Source organism: Priapulus caudatus, unplaced genomic scaffold, assembly GCF_000485595.1.
Source record: "Priapulus caudatus unplaced genomic scaffold, Priapulus_caudatus-5.0.1 Scaffold66, whole genome shotgun sequence".
Taxonomy (NCBI): domain Eukaryota; kingdom Metazoa; phylum Priapulida; class Priapulimorpha; order Priapulimorphida; family Priapulidae; genus Priapulus; species Priapulus caudatus.
Window position 1 is genome coordinate 260,938 of NW_014577127.1, and position 17,393 is coordinate 278,330.

Below are 17,393 nucleotides of genomic sequence, written 5' to 3' on the forward strand. Positions count from 1 at the left end.
ACACACACACACACACACACACACACACACACACACACACACACACACACACACACACACACACACACACACACACTTCGTAGCTAGTAGCTATATATAGGACGGTTTATTGGGTTTCAGTATAGCCCGATAAAATATCTTGCGTCTGACTTATGCGCTCAGGCAGGTTTCCTCGGATAGCTTGCATGACTGTAGCTCTTTACCTTCAAACTACGTTTTTGTAACAATGCAGAGATTATAGATGGAGATTGCGCATACTTGCACGCCGTACACTTAATTCTTCATCGGCATCACGTGATCAGATCATTTAGACCTACCCAGGGCTATTGATCCAAATGTTTAACGGCGGCCTCTTGCATGACATCCACGAGACACTATAGCAGATTTCAACGCCGTTATAATAACGGAGTTTAACAGCATTTTCTCACGCGAGAACAGAAACTATGTTATTGTTTACACACGTCTGCGACCGATAAGCATTGTCCTCTCAGATCTGCATGGCCAAACCAACCTGGCGGTGACCGTCTATAAAAAAAATCTATATAGAGCGAATAACGGCGCAGGGCGATGAGTACGTGATCATTGCTCCCTTGTATTTATCATCGCTGAAGTTAGAATGCTATCCGATTATGGCAATTAAAATATTGAACACGATGTGGCTCTTAATATATGATAATTGATCCGCGTGTAAACTGGCCAATTTTTAAAATCAATATTAAATTAGGATTTGCACCCGATCGAATTCACTCTAGCGCGCCACAATCGCGGACTCTTCCCGAGAACGTTTGAATTCATTGAGTAGATATCATAAGCACATCTTCCCACCGGCTATTTTTTACACACAACAGTACAAAAGTTATTATTTACTACTTATTACTATTACATATGTTTATTATTTATTATAGTTTATTAGTTTATTATTATTTTATTACAGTTTATTGGTCTGTTTATTAAACTATGACCAGAACAAGTGAACAGATATGTGTTTCACTTAATAGCTGTTAATAGCAGAGCATATAAATCAACATTTATATGCTCTGTTAATAGTTAGTAAAGTAGATGGCGGTTGAACGCGAAGGCGGTAGCGCGATGGAACACGCTGTGTTATAGCTTAGACCGCGGCGCGCACATTGACCTGCAAGGAACAGCAATTTTTTATACTAAAACTTTTTGCACTTGACACGAGAATGGCCCTCGGGTGGATTAGCTGGACGCGGAACTATTGTTGAGTCAGCGGTCTAGTAACCTTGGTGCATTGTGGATTTTAATACGGAACTACGCCGGAAAACTAACGGGCGCGTACTTCAGCTGAAGCTAACAAATGACTCTCCCGCATGACTTTCCACTTCGCTAGAGTGACGGTTGCTCTGATGCCGTTGCGGTGTCACAAATTTACTTCTAGCTTTATATAGAAGCCTATATAGCCAACGGCCCGAAGGCATTCGATTCGCACGATAGACTACACGTATGATTTCCAAAATCGTGTTAGTAGCAAATCTAAGTTAAAAGGTTAATTGGAAGAATAGGTCCAGCATACGAATGATCTCCGTGTGACCCACAGCTGGACACCAACGCAGTGTTCCCACAGCTATAACTGGCAGCTCGACCCGTCCCAGTTTTACACTGCCTCTCTTATATGCCCGTCAATACAATCACGGTACCTTGTATATATGTCACATCAGTAGTGACCACGGTGGAACTCAACCCCCAGACCGTTCAGCCGGAGGCCAAGTGAGAGGATTTACTAGACAAATACTATATAGCATTTCTCAATACTCGAGCCTTTGTACTACCTTGCATAGGAATATATAATAAGACATGCAAGAGGAAGCAAACGTTCGAGTGATATGCGCCTATATAATAATTATAATGTAAAAAATATGTCATGATTTCCCACCATACCTCAGCTCAAGTCAGCAGGCGTATCCCCACGAACAGTGTTAGTGACAGGTATTGTAATGAATGGAAGCATGAATAGAATGTGGTGTGACCACCTTCTGAAAAGCCGATGAACTCGCTGAACCCGGTAAAACCTCGGCTATCCGAGATAATTGTCATCGTACTTGCTCCCTTCCCAAAATTCTAACTAATGCACTCTCAGACTGGTTTCGTTTATCTCTCCATACGCAGAAAGTATTCATTTATTTGCCTATACTTTCACCGTTGTTGACTTCATATCGAACTAGAACATAGCTATGCATGCTACTGACATGATTTCATATATGTTGCTAAGCTCCAACTATATATCTGATCATATACTATCATGAGGCTAACTCAACGCAATATAAACAATGATATAATATATACAACATACTAGTATACCTAGCATAACTTTACTATAATATAGTTAAAATACGCAGGCAATCTTACCCTAGAGTATGTGGAATTCCTGTAAATTGGCTCCCTTTGCGTACGCTTAACAAACGAGTGCACAGTGGACGACGACCTCTGTGGTGTAAACTAGTTTATTAACGCTATATGCTGTCAGACACCATAACTGTGTCTGCAGGAACCCACGCAGCGATCTAGCTCTATGAATGTGGCAATGAATGTGGTGTGCGTGTTCGTCTGGGGCTACGTGCCTAAGCACACATACATACGTCACGCTTCGCGTCCACGGGCGCATAACCGGCGATGCGTAAACGTGCGTGGCTGTACCTGAAGCTACGTATACCATGCAGGATAACATACACCAAACCTACAACGGCAATATAATAATAATAATAATAATAATAATAATAATAATAATAATAATAATAATAACGACGACGACAGAGGCGGCGGCAGCCACGACAACGACGACGACAACCGTGACAACAGCAAAATAAGCTACAACCGGGAATGATAAATGATATATGAAAACGATCAATGACAATAATAATAATAATAATGATAACAAACAACAAACAACAACAACAACAACAACAACAATAATAATAATAATAATAATAATAATAACGACGACGACAGAGCGGCACGGCAGCACGACAAACGACGACGTCAACCGTGCAACAGCAAAATAAGCTACAACTTGCGGATTGATAAGATATTATGAAAAACGATCAATGACAATATAAATAATCAATAATGATCAACAACAACAACAACAACAACAACAACAATAATAATAATAATAATAACAACAGAGGCGACGATGAGTACGAGAAGGACCACGACGACAACCATGAGCCGACGGCAACGGCGGCGGCGGCGGCGACGATGGCAGCAAAAACGACAGTAGAAAGAAAAGGAAAAGAATTAGAATAATAGTATAAAGGTGAAGACGATGGTGATAATGATGCTGATGCTGATGATGCCAAAAACAAAGAAAAAAGTGCCAGTAACAGGAACGAGGGGGAGAGACATTTGCTCTGGTGAAATACCGCATAATTATAATAAAATACCGTATAATAAATGCAATTATTTGTATTTGATCTTTTTTGTTATCTTTTATTGTTTATCCTAACTTCTCTGAAGATTTAATGGCAGCATTTTATTAATTAAATACCTTTTGTTTGTTACACGTGTATTCGTTTTACGGTTTAATGTAACGGACATTGTGCTAACCATAAAGGTTGTATATAGTTATAATCACTCATGTGTGTTTATCTCCGATGTAATTACGTGTAATATGCCCCCACTGGATAGAAAAAAAATAAAGCAAATAAATTTATACAATATAGGAACCAACAGAAGTACCGCAAGAATAAGAAAAATGCAAAAACCAATGTTATAAAAGGAAGAAAGGTTGAGGAAGGATAAGAATTAATGCGCTATTAAAAAATACTTTTAAATACAGCTGGGAAGGCGCCAGGCGAAGTGGATAGAGAAAGTGAAAACGAGAAAAACGAAAAAAATGCTAAATAATCTCCAAGGGTTTGAACCAGACTTAATTCCAGTCGTTGCCAGTACAGAGCACGTGATCGAGGAGATAATTTTGGCCAATATTAGGCGTAGTTACTCTATTGTTCTATTAGGATAAATAATTATTGCGTGCCATATATCTATCACTAAGACCAGTGTACGTTACACTCTGTACGACATAATATTATTACATCGCGTTGACCTCGCTAGAGTAACTGTGTTAGTAGCAAGCAAATACACTGTATATCTTTATATACACAGGGAATTATATGTATACAAGGTCAGATTCTGATCGCCTTCTTCTCACCGCTAGCCTTCACTTCACTTTACTGTCACTTTGCACATGTCAGCCGCGCCGATGTTTTTGCTGGGAGCGAAACGCTCGTGCGAGTATAGGAGAAAGCTGCAGCAACGAAAATTAATCCCGGCGCGCTTCAAACGTCAACATCCTCGTCATACGTGACCAAAGAAATATGGGTGAAGGCCGTATACCATGTAGTACTGCTACGCGTACGCCCGAAATGTATTTTTTATGCGTTCCTCCAACAAAATAACAATATATTATTAGTTGATATTGGGAGGCGAAATCAGGTTTACTTTGCGATGCTGGCGACCACATCATGTAGGCTCATGGTTTGTGCGTGTGTATCATCATATTGTAATTTACCATTAATACGAGTCTTATTACAGTAAAATTCACGCACCACATAAAAACTAGTCAAGACGTATGACCCACATTGGAACAACAATAATAACGATATAAATTATTCATAGGACGTACAAATCTCCGTTATAATTTTGACATAAAACGTTACTAACCTCATTTTAAAGTATCTAGTAAAGTTGAGATTGATACACTTCTTGCCATCGAAAAGTGTATACGTAATAAAACGATTTATATATAATATTAACACCTGTTGCTTGACTTTTCAAACGATGGCTAGTACTGTGTGCTGAAGCCAGAGGATCGTTTCAACAGTATCATTTATACAGGTAGCCATGCGGCCAATAATCACTTTAAATCATCTACATCGGCAATGAATACGAAAGCAGTTTGGCAAACATTGCTATCTCCATAACCACGCTTTACTTCTCACCTGATAAAGATGAATGTTTAAACATGATTAACAAGAGAATCGTTGAAGCTACATTTTAATGTGCCCGTTGAAGATTAAACTGCAAAATTATGTGGACTATAAAGTAAAAACCGAACAGGCAAGTTCATTATTGTTTGATATTTGATTATGGCATTTGATAAGTTCACACAACAACAACAACACACACACACACACACACGACGGCACGCACGCACGCGCGCGCGCGCACACGCGCACACGCACGCACACACACACACACACACACACACACACACACACACACAACACACACAACACATACATACTTACATACATACATACATCATACATACATACAACAACATACATACATTGACATACAGTACATACATACATACATACATACCATACATACATACATACATACATACATACATGACAGTACATACATACATACATACATACATACTACATACATACATACATACATACATACATACATACAATACATACATACATAATACATACATACATACATACATACATACATACATACATACATACATACATACATAACATACATACATACATACATCATAATACATACATACATACATACATACATACATACAGTACATACATACATACATACATACATACATACATACATTTACATACTATACATACATACATAACATACATAACATACATACATACATTACATACAACATACATACATACATACATACATACATACATACATACATACATACATACATACATACATACATACATACATACATACATACATACGGACGGACGTAGGCCTACGTACGGACGCACGCACGCACGCACGCACCCACACGGATACGCAAATATAAATAATCATGACTCATCTTCATGTACACGTTTTTTTAATATCGCCATAATTTATACCGATCAGGAATATCACATCGTATCAAGAGCGTATAAAGAAGGGATACGCTTGATTATACGCTTTCTTTATACGCGCTTGATCGTATTAACTTGATAGCTATGGTATGGAGTTACGCATGCACGCAGGGACGCATTCAATTATTCAGGGATGCACCCGCAGTCAATTATTGTGACGTCACTGCTATGCGGTTACTCAGCCGTTCGACACGGTTTATGCGCAGGCATTCGGCAAGTCATAAAGTTTACTAGGCAGCAAAATTCGTTGTCGGTCTAAGAATGCGGAAGATGTGACCTACTTCCATTTACACATAGATTTTTTATATATATTATAGATAGGTATACGTATATACGTCTCTGTATCATGATGACTCTGAATAATAATCGTGTATATTATAATCGGGTTTTCTCTCCCCGCCACTCTAGTTTGATAACTAAATATTTCCACGAGAATTTCCAACCGTATTAATTACCGCGCGCAGGTACGCAATATCACTTATCGTTAGACAGCGCTTTATAGTGACACTTTGACACTACGGACATTATTATCACATTCGTCGATATGTACTATACATATAATATACGTAACATGTCTTACTGCTATCGGGCATATATTCCCCAGTTGTCTACTTAATTTAAATTATTTATATTAATTGCATGCTGCATGGATATGCTGAAAATACTGAACATCATGTGTTCACGTTCCTCGAACTCGTGTCACTCACTCACTATATGCATCAGGGCCGTAGCCTGCGGGGGGGGGGCAAGGGGGGCAGCTGCCTCCTAGATTTTGAAGCAAAATTAAAAAAATAAATTGTTCTACTAAAAGAGAATTGTCGTAGTCAGAATGAAGGCTGTCCATGTACTCAAACGTGCCTCAAATACCATCTCCGGCTATCTAAATTTTCAAAATTTTCTGTGGGAAGACCCCCAGACCCCCAACTGTTTCGCACCCCCTCCTTGAAATCCTGGATCCGCCACTGCCCCCCCCCCTAGGAATTTGCTTAGCCTACGGCCCTGTGCATATACGCAGTCTCTCTCTTGTGTCCGCCGTGTGAACTGTAATCCATGAGCGGAAGGTGTGCGACAGTGCCCACGCCTCCCGCGGTGCCGCTAAATTATACATCGTCAATCGATGAGGGTTTATTATGAGGGAGCACTTGTTCATTCTGTTTCACTACAGTCGTTAGCGGCAGTTGTCGCCATGGCTCCATAACGACGCACTAGTGAGTGCCATGCAGTGCAGATGGAAAGGGGGGGCTGCATTTTCGCACAACATTAATGTGTCTCACTTGTCCATCCGATTAACCTAGTTTGGAAAATATGCAGCGTAAGATTTTCCGCAAGATTCTATTACCCGAGAATCTGCCGACACGATGAAAACAAAATCAAAATTCACGAGCGTCTCAAATGTTATTATAACGACAGGGTATGCGACTCTAGCACCACTCACCCCCTACGGCGACATCAGTATTTCGTCTCACGTGACAGATCGAAGATCGCGAAGCAAACAGAACCAAACACATAGTGGTAGAGTGAGCGTCGCTACTGACAGCGTTGTCAAATAACGGTACTTACTTTCTAGAATATTAAGCAGCAACAACAACAGCATTTCATAGAGAATGTGAGATTAATCGGCTCGACGAAATCGCGACACTTTCTATAGAGTTAGATCGCAATCGCAGAAACCAGCTTCTAAGAGTACGGTGACGAACACTCGGCATGTGAATGACGACTGCTAATTCATGGCAATCCTGGCCAAATAAGCAGCCGTGAGCTTGTGTCAGGATACTACAGGGCACTCGTACACAATCTTCATGCGTCGATCAACCCATCACACGTTACGGGAACCGTTAAGAGAGTTCAAGGATGCCACACGATAGTGGATAAAATAAGTGGTGTTTTACGCGGACTGGATACGAGGTCAATTGCATCTTGAAACCGTTAGAATAGTTGACACGAACTGATATGAAACTCGCGGGTTAGAGCATCATCCGCGTCTATAGGGGAACCCTAAGATTAACGCACAATGCTTAGAGGAAACGCAAACACCGATAGAGGCAAGGCCAATCGCAGTCGAGCTAAAGCAGCTAACGCGAAGAAACCGCCTGCCGGCCGCGGGCGAGGTAAAACTGGGGCAGACCTGCTAAAGCCACCGCTTGGGAAACCGGCGGACGCACGATGGAAACGCTCACAGGAATACTCACAACGGCAGCAACAAAATGCGAAACTTGGTATCAAGGGCGCCGGCGTGCCGCCGGGAAAACCCTTGCTGGAGCCACCGGACTTTACCGACCCGAAGTCGTCGCACGACATCGTGCTCATGATCGAGAACAAGAAGGTGTACGCGCACAAGGCGCTGCTGTCGATGTTCTCACCGTATTTCAAGAAACTGTTCAGCGGGGGCGGCGCCGACATGAAGGAGTTAAAGCTGGAGAACACGAAGTCAACCCACGTCATCGAGCTGCTCCGTGTCATCTATCCTCCCGCGGCGGATGACGAGGTCACAGGTATGCCCGATATAACGGCCTGACAAACTCGCGCAGGGCGGCCGTCAATTTTGCTGTACGACTTTTTCCTCGGACCTCTTTGATTTCTTTCATCGATCATCGAAGTGATATAAGATTCTTCGCTAAGAAAACGAAAAAATCTCTAGATGTTAAACAGTGCATTCAAGTGCGTTCTCAGCACTTAGCGATGTTTACGTTTTGCGTATATTATGTCGCTATGCCCGCACAATACAAGGCGCACGGTAGCTTCCATTCGCGTGCTACCTATATAAAATGTATTTCCATGTCTATTCTTTACGTTTAGCCTTGTAACAAGATTCTCATTTTCCCTGATAATTAGAATTATGATAGAAATTCCTGACATTTACCTAAATTTATTAAACGCGCTGATCGCGAAATTTTGTTGCATATTATTTTGTTATACATGGGTTAGCAAAAAGCCAAACTTAACATGCATGTTGGGGGAGTTGTGTTTAGGATAAGTACACAGATGTTATTTAACTTGATTTTATAGATGTCACGATGAAAACAATTAAACTTGTTCTGCTAACGCATAAGGCACGCGATATAACATATTAGACCTAACATTGCTCAACTCAACTCTAAAGATGTCTGAGATCAAGCCCAAGTGTTGCTACTGCCATCTGCAGCTACATTAATGTAAACTGCATGCTTACAATATCGCACAGGGCCGAGCAAGTCTGTCGATTTCTAATCATGATAATTTTATCACAATTCTAGACAAGAACGTGTTGGCTCTTCTCAAACTGGCCGATCGATTTGAGATGGCCGAGGTAACGCGGCGCTGCGAGGAATGTCTGATGCCGCGTAAGGCCAGCGTCGATCTCCTAGTAACGGCGCAGACGTACAACCTGCAGCGCGTGCTGCACAAGTGCCACGTCGGCTTAAAGGGAAGGAGCTTCAGAGACCTGCAGCGCGAGAAGCAATTCAAACTGATCAACGAAGAAAACATGGTGAAATTGTACGGCGAAAAAATCAAGCACCTCGAGTCGCGCACGACGCATGCGCACCAGAAGGAGAAAATACAACAGGAGAAATTCGAGGAAATCCAGCAAATGTTCGTCGATATAAAAACGGTCACCGCAGGACCGACGAGCGAACGTAAACGAGACGAAATCGTTCGCCGCGTCGACAAGGCAATGGACCTACTGTGGCAAGCGTCGCCAGATGCAACAATCACCAGCTCATTAGGAAAAACCTACTCCCATACGCACCGCAATGATGTAGTCAGTCCAGAAGCCAAATCCGAACCAGCCTCTTCAAGGCGGCATGACTTTGACGAATACGATTTAGACTACGAATTCACCACGCCGGCCGATAGTGGAATGGACGACAGTGAAAGTCGGCCGCAAACACATGCCGAGAACGTCGATGCTCCCGGCGCAGTGGCTGTTGTCGTCCAACCGGAACTCACTGACGATGCTAACGCGCCGCATAATGGCGACCTTGAGCAGCCACCCAGCGCCCACTCAAACATGGATGCAAGGCCACGCAGTGGCCACACTGCCCGCTCAAGTAGGGCGGCGAAGCCACGCAGCTCTGCCATTGGCCGCTCGAGCAGAGCAACGACCATAGAAGACAGTAGCAGCAGCGGAAGTTACACCGACTCTGAAACGGAAAGCGAAAGTGACGCTTCACAGCGCGTGCGACCACCGAGTGAATACACGAACCAGGAGAGTGGCTACGGAACCCATTCGCCTCACTCGCTAAACACTAGCGTCACGAAACCACTCTTTCACTGGGACGTAGAGCCAGCGATTCCAAATGTCGAGGGTGGCGACTCTCTCCGCGCCTCGCCTGTCAATCAAAGCGACAAATTCGCCGCTGCAGTTGAGAAAGATCACAGCAGCCCTACTGGACACCTCTACTTACAAAATCAAAATGAGTTCTTGCGTAGTGACAACCAGAATAGAAACATGCCACATACGGCTGATTTCCGCGATGATCATGATTTCTTCGATAGTGCTGACAAAGAAGATCTGAGTAAACTGAATACCTGGGCTCAATCTGAAGTCAGCCGCCATGTTAATGATAAAACGGAAAAGGCTGACATCAACCACATATCTGACAGCATTACCGATGATCTCGGTTTCCCATCTTCACGTAACTTGAATAGCATTGAAGAGGAAGGAAATTCTAACGCACGCGACGATGAACAAAACAGTAATTTACCATCAAGCGGAAGACCAGGTACGAGCGAAGCTGGTGGAAATTATCCATTCACTCAGTTTCACGAACCGGAAAATTCTCATGTTACATTTGGAAACGAAAATGGAAATTTCACAATTACCAAAAAGGATCGTGTTGATGATGGTAATAGTATTTATGCACCAGTGGCCAGCAATGATACTCCTAATGAAAAGGACAATAGCCGCTCTGTATCAGCTAAAGGTGAATCGAGCGACAAACCATATTTGATGAACAGAAATTCTCCAGAACACATATTTAATAACGACAAGAGTGGTGATTCATCGCCTAAACCGACAGAGCAAACCCACCTAGATGACCTTAGAGACAATGTAGGAAATCTAAAAGCACCACCTGAGGACGAAGAGAACCATGATGACGTCATTAATAGTACAGTTCAGTTCGATAATAATGCAACAAATAGCAATGTAAGAAATGCAAATCAGAGTAAAGGCTATGGCAATTTTCCTCCTAATGACGAAAGAAATGAAGAAATGGCCGATGAAGAAAGACGTAACATGCCAGAAAAAGACGAACATGACAACATATTTGGAACGAGTAGTAGCAACATAAGGAACGCATATGGTGGGGTAATAGCAAATGAAGATAAGAAAGAAAATCAACGACTGCATGGTGACATATTTGAAATGGGCAGTGAGCCATCAAACGGCACCGATAGTGAATCACTAGAAAGAACGCAAGATGTCGACACAAACGTTTCTCAAATAGACAGGAACACCCTAGATCCTAACGTGCACCGCAGCATTACCGAGAGTAGACACGGGAGAAGTACAGGCGACATGAGCAGCATAATGACACCACAACAAGGTCGTGTCGAAGATGATTGGTTTGCTCGACTCAACTCGAATTCGAATCGGGACGTACACGATAAAGTTGCAAACTGGCAAACCGACACATTTGATGATAATGTTGCCCTTGGCAACACGCTTGGAAATATTGATAACAACGGTCGGAGGTTGTCAATCCCAAACGAACGAAGCAATAACCCAAGCAGGCAATCACATCTCACCATGACACCATCACGGTATTCACCAACGCTAACGAGACACGACGATAACAGAAGTACAATTCCACCAAGCAGACAGTCGAAACGTAATGCATCACCGGTTATGAGAGATCACTCCCGCGTACTGCCACCTGTTGGAACGTCACGTGACGCCACTACACCAGACTGGCTGCAAGATCTGAAGGGCGAAAAGAAGTCTACAAAGCAAAGCAAAAGTACGGCGGACATTCCACTCTGGTTGAAGGATAATACTGATGAGAACCCAGAAGAGGACTTGGAATCACTACGAAGTGAGTTCAGTTTTGGCAAAGGAAAGCACCCTACTATGTCTCGAGGTAGACGTGATAGTAATTCGATATTTCCTCCTCTTGAACACAACCAGAAAGCAACAGGCGTGTCAAATGCTGACATACTTGGGAAAACCTTTTAATGAGAATTAATTGAAATTTGTTTATATGCCTTACAGTTGTATATTTTTAATTTGTTGTGTAGTTTAGGCAAAAAATTAAATTGTGCTCATCAGTTATTATGCTAGATTACACACACGCACACATACACGCGCACGCACGCACGCGCTCGCGCACGCGCAACTCCTGCTGTCATCAGTGTACAAATTTAGAATATAAAACCAAATTAAATAAACTGATGGTTCTTCATTAAACGAACTGAGCTTTTGACCATCCGGCTAGATCACAGCTAGTTAACATAAAATGAAATGATTCTGATATAATTTAGAGTGGACTTGACCTTGAATTCCACTTGGACTGTATTAGAATCACTTCAATAGGTGAAATGTGGTCAAGGCCAGAGGCCCGTTGTCAGAAATTAGGCTTAACATTAGCATTGACTTTATGATGTTTCTGACAACGGCCCCCAAGGTGGTCGAAAGTGTCATCTATACTACTAAAAAAACGAATTTTGCCTATGCATTCCGCCATTTGTTGATTTCGGACCCCCCAAACTTGCCACGCTGTTAGTTTATCACCCTGAGTGTGTACTAAGCACATTTAAAAATCTACACTAAAAACTCATATCTCAATGCAAGTAAATTATTAAAAGCATGTTGTAAAACATGGCGGTTGTTATATTCTTTACTGTCATTTTCAGGCATTCGGCAGGTGAAGTATAGATAGAAGGTGCATTAAGTATAACTTTTATACGGTTTTTGATATATCAATGACGGCAATTGCATTAAATCTTACAAATCAATGACATTTATGATTTCAGATGAATTTTTGGGTACAGTCTCCCCTTCAGTCTAAAATGCCCTCATCAAAACAAAAGACAGTGGCCACTTTTTCTTAAACAGGTGGGAGTGGGTGGGGGTAGAGTGCGGGGATCAGTGTAGCGGCCGTGGTGAAATGGGTACATAGCTGCTACCTGCGACACTTACCTGACATTTCACCACAGAGACAACCAAAAAAATACCAAAGATAATCCAACTGGCTGCGCCAAGATCTTCAAAAGTGCTGCCAATGCATCATGCAGATGAGAATGTCCACCGCGCAGCTGTCCAGATAACTGCACGTTACAGAGGCGTCCGTGCACTGGATGACTACATCCCTGAAAGCCACAGTCTTCCAGAAATAACTGATATTGGTGCAATGACTGTCTCCTGCTCAGCATGTAACGCCCTCATGTGGAGCACAGGAACACACACAGGCTCCATCAGCAAAAACACCGCTAAGTTCTCCACATGTTGCTCTCAAGGCAAGGTGCAGCTGCCAGCATTATCTGATCCACCAGAAGTCCTCAGAAGATTGCTGACACTCACTGACAAACAATCTACATCATTCAGAACAAACATCAGAGCCTACAACTCTAGGCTGGCCTTCACATCACTCTGTGTCAACAAACAACATGTACAAGGCCATGGTCTACCACCATGGTCCTTCCGGATCCAAGGCACTGTCTACTACCGAACTGGACAGCAATTACCAGAAAAAGGTGAACGGCCACAGTTTAGTCAGATTCTGATATACGATTTACAGCACGAACTCAGGAATAGAATGGGTCACTCCAGAAGAATACCAAGGAACAACTTCAGACCATGATCCATGATGTCAATTCATATATCGCTGAGTATAAGCATGCTGCTGAAGCCATCAGTGTGGCAGGAGACCAAGCAGGCGAAGTCCGCCTGGTTCTGAAGGAGACTGGCAAGGACCCTCGCAGGTATAACTTACCAACAACATCTGATACTGCCATCATACTTCCCGGGAGTGGAGAAGAGCCAGGGCAGAGAGATATTGTTCTATACAGGAGAGCATCCGATAATCCAAGCGGACACATTCTTAAAAAATCGACTAATCCCACCAAATGTACGATCCACTTCACTACCTGCTGTTGTTCCCTCGCGGCGAAACTGGCTGGCAGAATGGCATAAAACTCCTGCGATCCACACATCAATGTCTCCAATTACAGTATAATGCAGTATTATGCATACAGACTGATGGTTCGTGGACAGTTCAGCACAGTGCATCGTGGTGGGAGCCTATTCCAGCAATTCGCTGTGGATATGTATGCCAAGATCGAAACACAACTACTCACATTCCACAGATTCAACCAAGACAAGCTCCACGCAATGTTTACCAGGGTCTGTGTCATGGTGTAAACAGTAGAGACTATAATGGTGAGAACATTGGTCGGTTAATTGTCCTACCGGCAATATTTTCCGGCAGGCCTAGCTTCATGCATCAACAGTACCAAGATGCAATGGCTATTGTCAGAAGATTTGGCAAACCAGATCTGTTCATCACGATGACATGCAATTCAAACTGGCCCGAGATCAAGCAAGCTCTTCTTGAATGCCAAACAGCATCTGACAGACCAGACATCGTTGTCAGGGTCTTCATGCTCAAGCTGAAGCAACTGATGGATCAACTGACCAAAAAGCATGTTCTGGCAAAGATCATTACTTTCACACATGTGACCGAGTTCCAAAAAAGAGGTCTCCCACGTGTCCACATGCTGGCCATCCTGGCTGCACAAGACAAGCCAAAAAAACTCTGACGACTACGACAAGTTTGTCTGTGCAGAAATCCCAGACAAGAAACTCCACCCGGCACTCTACAGAAATGTAACAAGCCACATGATGCATGGGCCATACGGACCGCTGAACACCAGGTCACCATGTATCAAAGATGGAACATGCTCTAAGGGCTACCCGAAGCAATTCTCGCAGGTCTCACTGAGTAAGGAATATGGTTACCCAGTGTACCGTCGGAGAGATGACCAGCGCTCCATAGACAAACCAGTCTCACGACCACATGGGCAAACAGATATTATCCCTATGGACAACAGATGGGTCGTTCCCTACAACCCTTACCTGGCAGCACTGTTTAATGCCCACATCAATGTAGAGATCTGCAACTCTGTGAGAACTGTGAAGTACCTCTACAAGTATGTATACAGGGGCAATGACAGGATAAAATCAGATGTGAGGTATCAACAGCCACAGCAACAAAACACTGCCAATAGTGTTTCGCAGCCCAATGTTATTGATGAGATCACGAAGTTTGTAGATGGTAGATTCATCACACCACAGGAAGCATGCTGGAGAATCTTCCACTATTCCCTACATGACAAATCACCAGATATCTAACGGCTGCTTCTCCGCACTAAAGGTCAACAGCAGGTGATATTCAAAGAAGGGCACGCTGCAGACTCCCTGGCCAACATCAAAGATACCCCACTGATGGCATGGTGCAAAAACAACCAAACAGACCCAGAAGCAAGGAGCATCCTCTATACCGATTTCCCTGAGGACTACACATGGAACGCTCGAAACTCACCGTGGATACGAAGGAAGGCTGGCAATACCATAGACAGGATGGACACAGCATGTCCATCACAGGGGGAGATACTCCTCCGACTACTCCTCACCCACCTACCTGGGAAGACAAGTTTCGCAGATCTGAGAAACCTTGATAATGGCCCAGTTGGCTCAACATACAAGGAAGTAGCACTCAGGCTGGGCCTGCTGGAAAGTGACACAGGGTGGGACTCCTGTCTCAATGAGGCAACTCTACCCGAGATGCCTTCCCAACTCCGTCACTTATTTTCCATGATCTTGGTATTTGCAATTGGAGAGCCTGCTGAACCAGGAAAGTTGTGGAATGAACACAAAGCTGCGCTGTGTCAAGACCTCAAATTCCGCATGTTTTCAAACACAGAGAAGCATCCCACCAATGATGTCATTAACACTGCTCTGCTTGACATTGACAGTCACCTCCAAACTCATGGGAAACACCTCTGTAATTATAAAGGTATTCCACAACCACATCAAGGCCAGTCAAGCTGAAATCTGCTCCGAGCCCTTACATTATCTTCATTACAAGAAGAGCTTCAAAACGCCTCCCGAAACATAGAACTGATGAATGCTGAGCAAAAGCATGTGTACATTAAGATTATAGCAGCTGCAGCCAATCCTGTCACCATTCAATATACAGTCCTTTTCATTGATGGTCCTCGTGGAACAGGAAAAATATTTACATATAACACTATAGCTGCAACACTTCAATCACAGAGCAAGACAGTCTTTGCAGTAGCAACATCCGGTATTGCAGATGAGATGCTGGACCGCGCAAGGACAGCACACAGCACCTTCAAGATCCCCATCCCCATACAATAAACATGAACCTGCAATATCGCAAAAAACACGTACAGACATAGCCAAACTTATCATTGAGGCAAGCCTGATCACCTTTGATGAAGCACCAATGGCCAACAATCAAGTCATGGAGTGCCTTGATAGGTCCCTACGTGACCTCACACTATCTGACAAGCCCTTCGGAGGAAAGATCATTGTGTTTAGGAGAGACTTTCGCCAGGTTCTTCCTGTAGTGAGACATGGTAACAGAGCTACCATAGTCCAGTCATGCTTCAAGAGATCACCACTCTGGAAACATGTGAAGATTCTCAATTTGACAGTTAACATGAGAGCAGCACCATCAAGAGACTCCCCATTCTCAGATTACCTCCTCCGCATTGGTGATGGCGTAGAGCTAGCCAACATGCACGGACACAGATGGAGAGGACATCGATCGTCTTACTCCCCCCTGCTATCTGCCTGAAATTTCCACAAAGATCTCTGCAAGACCTCATTGAGCAGGTGTACGTACCCAGATATGCCAGCACATCAGCACCACAGTTCATTCTGGTTTTCCAGAGCGATCCTCACCACCAAAAATGCCACCGTGGACATCATTAATGATATGATAATGGAAAAGTTTCCAGGCCAACCTCATTCGTACAGCAGTGTTGAGTGTCGATGATACTGACCAGCCAGCTTTCTACACCACAGAGTTTCTGAACTCTCTCACACCTTCTGGGATGCCGCCACATCACCTCACCCTCAAAATCTATGCACCAATCATGCTCCTGAAAAACCTGGATCCAGCACAATGACTCCTAAATGGAACACGCATGATTTTGCAACATCAGATTCTGCAGCCGCATGTGCTCGACTGTCGCATCTGCACCGGACGCCACAGTGGCACCAGAGTGTTAATACCACGAATAACACTCAGTCCATCTGACACAGGCTTTCCGTTCACCTTACGACGCCGACAATTTCCAGTAAGACCAAAGTTTTCCATGACCATCCACAAAAGACAGGGGCAGACTCTAGATCATGTCGGTCTTTATCTCCCTGAACCATTGTTCATTCATGGACAACTATATGTCGCCCTGTCCAGAGCACGGTCTTTTGATGGCATAACTGTCGTCACTCACAAACCCATACTCAGTGCCACCACTGGACAAATACAGTAT

General features: G+C 43.4%; 1 protein-coding gene across 1 annotated transcript in view; it reads right to left on the bottom strand.

Moving 5' to 3' along the window:
* The window catches only part of LOC106821267 (notch homolog 2 N-terminal-like protein), a 6,994-nt gene extending 4,444 nt beyond the window's left edge, over positions 1-2,550 (bottom strand). The window contains exon 1 of the mRNA XM_014826002.1: positions 2,371-2,550. The gene's annotated coding sequence lies outside the window, so the exon portion shown is untranslated. The remainder of the gene's footprint in view (positions 1-2,370) is intronic.
* Positions 2,551-17,393: the final 14,843 nt, after the last annotated feature.